The sequence below is a fragment of the Pongo pygmaeus genome, chromosome 21 (assembly GCF_028885625.2).
Source record: "Pongo pygmaeus isolate AG05252 chromosome 21, NHGRI_mPonPyg2-v2.0_pri, whole genome shotgun sequence".
In the NCBI taxonomy this organism is placed as follows: domain Eukaryota; kingdom Metazoa; phylum Chordata; class Mammalia; order Primates; family Hominidae; genus Pongo; species Pongo pygmaeus.
Genome location: NC_072394.2, coordinates 66595339 through 66599786, shown reverse-complemented (window position 1 = coordinate 66599786; position 4448 = coordinate 66595339).

Sequence of the window (4448 nt, the reverse complement as noted above, 5' to 3'; positions counted from 1 at the left end):
CTGGCCTGTGTGATGTAGGCTGAATTCTTCTGGGGCGGTCTGCACCATTTCTTCAGACTCCAGTGCAGAAATGGTAGATCGTCCCCTGGGCCCCATACACACACTTTGAAGGGTATGTTCAAGGCCCAGGCTCACCCCGGCTTGGAAGACCCTAGAGCAGGGTCCTTTCTCTCACTGCAATAGCCAGTTTTTTATATAAGTGCTCATTTTTGTTATTCGAAATGTAACATTCTCATCATATGCAGTGACACAGGGATGTAAGGCGATTAACTGTTCTTTCCACACTCCTCCTAGATATCCAGAGTTGCTAGTCGGGACCGTGTCTTTCTCACCCTCCATTAGCCTACAAACATATACGTACATAGAGTCTTATCTAGGGGTCTTCTGTCACTTGCTTGTACAGAAACAGACCTGGTGTTCATGTCAGTCTGCAGCAGGCTTGCTCTTCTCTGAGGTGCGTCCTGAGCACCGCTGCAGTCTCACAGCACAGGCCTGCAAATGCCCCCCGGAGTTCCTGCCCTGGCACCACTGTGTCCACTTCTGCCGCTGGACACACGGGCTCCAGATCTCTCCCCACTGCAGACACGGGGCATCGCGCACTTTTGTTCAAGGACCGTGGCTTCTAGGGACTTTTCTATTTTTCCTTTTTTTTTTTTTTTTTTTTTTGAGATGGAGTCTCGCTCTGTCGCCCAGGCTCCAGTGCAGTGGCATGATCTCGGCTCACTGCAAGCTCCGTCTCCTGGGTTCATGCCATTCTCCTGCCTCAGCCTCCCGAGAAGCTGGGACTACAGGCGCCCGCCACCACGCCCGGCTGATTTTTTGTATTTTTAGTACAGATGGGGTTTTACCGTGTTAGCCAGGATGGTCTCGAGCTCCTGACCTCGTGGTCTGCCCACCTTGGCCTCCCAAAGTGCTGGGATGACAGATGTGAGCCACCGCGCCCAGCCCCAAGGGGGTATTCTTAAAGCCAAGAGCTTTGCCCCAGTTGCTTTTCCACAGGTTGTGGTTGTGTCGCCTGTGAGTCTTTGAGGGAGCTTCTCTGCAGGCTCTTCTGCCACGCTGGCGGCTCCGTGCCTTTCTCTGTATTTTTATTGGTCCCTCTGTGTTGTATATTCAGCAAATACCGATCCCGGCCTCTGACCAGGCCGGCACCAGCAGCCATTCCGCCCCATGAGGCGATCCGCTCCGGCTTTTCACGCGTTGCCCCTCGGAGACCCTCACCTGGGGGGCGCGTGGTGACCGGATGGAAACCACAGCCTGGATCTCGGACAGTCAGCCCTGGGTGTGGGGGAGGAGGGGAGATGACGCTGGGCCTGGATTGGGGGATGGATGGAAAGGGTGGGGGTCCCTTGGCTCTTGGCCTAAGAGCCGGTTTGGTGCTTCCTGGCCCCTGCATTTGGCCTCTCCAGCCTGCGTCCCAGGTGGACCAGGGGCCCAGCCCAGAGGGCCTAGGATGTGTTTCCCCACAGGAGTCTCTTGTGGGGATTCCGACTCCACCAGGGGCGCCAAGTCCATGGGAGGCCACAGAAGTTGCCCCTTTTTCCTGGTTTCCCCAAGTCGTGGAACCATCGAAAATCCCTCATGGCGAGGGCGACGGCCCGTGTGCCTCTGCGCCTTCTCCCCTCCCTGCCTCCACCGCACCTACAGCTCGGGTGGTGGGTGGTGGGTGGTGGGGACGGGCCTCGAGCAGGCACAGGAGGCCAGCGGAGTGGTCAGAAGGACTGGAGACCCAGCCCTCCCTCCCTGCGCCCAAAGACCGAGGGAGGAGCGCCCAGCTTGTGTCAGCAGGGGTGGGGTGGTCGCTGGCAGCCTAGTCAAGGTCCTGGTGGGGACCCCGGCGAGCTGGATGCGCAGCCCACCCCCAGCCCTTCCTTCCTGGGGTGCGTGGCTCCCAGCTGCCGGGTGGGTGGGCCGAAAGCCGGCATCCGCTAGGGCTTTCAGCTGTGAGCTCAGGCACCGGGGCTCCTTCAAGGCCCTAGATCTGGGGGAGCCTCCGGCCCTGCAGCCGGGCTGGGCGACGGTCCCTGGACGCCTGAGAGTGGAGGAGGAGGGGAGGGGAGGGGAGAGCCAGTCTGGGGCGGGATGGACAGACCTCGGACATGCAGGGTCGCCATGAACCCAGGTTCTGGCTGGCAGGAGAGGGGGAAGCTTCATCCGGGGTCGCCACTGCCCTGTGGCCACAGCTGGGGGGGAAGCTTCGTCCGGGGTCCCCACTGCCCTGCGGCCACAGCTCGGGGGGAAGGGCACAGTTCTTGGGCCGCGCCTCCCCACACTTCCCGAGCTCGCTCTGAGCGGATCTAGGTTGCAGCCCTGGCGGCTCCTTCTAAATCACTTGTGCAGATTAAAAACGGCAACTGTCCCAGAGCTGACCCCAGGGGACCCTGAAAGCTGCCCCCCGCCCCCCAGGCACTCTCTGTTCTCAGCGTCTGCCGGACTCTGGGGCAGCTGCTTCTAGGTCCCTGCCCCCAATACCTCCGCCCAGGCCGTCCCTGGGGAGCTGGCGTCAGGTCAAGCCCACCACAGCCCGGAGGCCTGGACAGGGAGCCCCTTCTTCTTTATGGCCCCTCCCCTCCAGCCCCACTTCCAGTTGGAAAGTGGGGAGGAAGGAAGAGAGGAAAGGAGTAAGAGAGGCTGTCCTGAGGGGTCCTGCAGGGGTGCCCCCACCATGGTTCCGTGGCTTCTCTAACTGGGACTGACTCCATGGCCAGGCCGCCGAAACCCACGGGCACCGAGCAGATACACAGGTACCCCTAAAGGTGGCCCCTGCCTCAAGACAGGATCCGGGGGCCAGGAAGGTACCTGGGCCTTTGCCCTGAGCCAACCCAGGAAGGCAGTGGGACGGGGAGCATAGGAGCAGAGGAGGGGCTCTGCCGGGACCTCCATTACCGCCTTGTGTCTCCCGTCCCAGCCCTGGGATCCGTGCTAATCACGGGGGCTGCCCACCCCTGCTGCTTTGAAGCTGCCCTGAGGGGAGGGGGGGCCAGCTGCCAGGGGTGCGTGTGCCCGCCCAGCCCCTCCATCTGCGTGGGAGCCTGGATTGACCACAGGGCGGCCAGCAGCCTTTGAAGTGCTGGGGTGCGGCCACAGGAAGTGGGCGGCAGCCCACCCAGGCCCTAATCCCCAGGGTAAGCGCCTGGTCCACCAACTGGGCTGGGAGCCCAGCCTGCAGCGTCCCCTCTGCACCCCAGGTGTGCCTGGGCTGGGGACTGCAGCCTCTCCCCCAACCCCTAGACCCAACCCCAGCCCCAGTTTAGCCCCAGCTCCTTCAGGGCGGTAGTGGGGCCAGGAACTGGGCCCTCTCCCTCAGCTAAAAATAGCAGGCCTCAGGCTTTGCGGAAAGCCCCTGGGGCGGAGGAGGAAGGAGCAGGCCAGGAGCTGGGGCTGCAAGGAGGGAGGCCTTGCAGGAAGTGCCCGGGTGCCCTGGACGCCCCAGCAAAGGCTCCTGGTCAGCCGCTCAGCCCCCGGAAAGTCCCAGGCTGTGCTGGCCTGAGTGGAGGGTGAGGGTGGCTGACCTGAGAGGAGGCCGGGACCAGGAGGGTGAGGGTGGCTGACCTGAGTGGAGGGTGAGGGTGGCTGACCTGAGAGGAGGCTGGGACCAGGAGGGTGAGGGTGGCTGACCTGAGAGGAGGCTGGGACCAGGAGGGTGAGGGTGGCTGACCTGAGAGGAGGCTGGGACCAGGAGGGTGAGGGTGGCTGGAACCCCTCACATTCCAGGTGGGCTTCCCCTTCCACCAGCTGATGTCCTTCTGGGCCTGGGTGGTCTCCTGCCATGGACACTAGGAGGGCAGCATGAAGGCAGTTCTCCCTGCCTCAGTCATTCTCTGCATCTGGTAATGACCTGATGTCCCCACCCTCCCCACCTTCCCCCTTTACCATCCTTAACAGGAATCATTCATTCAGCAGACCTGTGTCACGGGCCTGCTGGGCTGGGCAAAGCACTGGCCGGTCCCATCCTTGCCCTCAGGGTACTTGCCCTGAGCAAGTAGGGGTTTAACCCAAAGAGGGGTTTTATTTTATTTTTATTATTTATTTATTTATTTGAGACGGAATCTCGCTCTGTCGCCCAGACTGGCATGCAGTGGCGCGATCTCAGCTCACTGCAAGCTCCGCCTCCCGGGTTCAAGCCATTCTCCTGCCTCAGCCTCCCAAGTAGCTGGGACTACAGGTGCCCGCCACCACACCCGGGTAATTTTTGTATTTTTAGTAGAGACGGGGTTTCACCATGTTGGCCAGGCTGGTCTCAAACTCCTGACCTCAGGTGATCCACCCGCCTCGGCCTCCAAAAGTGCTGGGATTACAGGCATGAGCCACTGAGCCTGGCCTATTTTATGTTTTAATGTTGTTTATTTATTTATTTTGAGACAGAGTTTGTTCTGTTGCCCAGGCTGGAGTGCAGTGGCACGACCTCTGCTCACTGCAACCTCTGCCTCCCGGGTTCAAGCAATCCT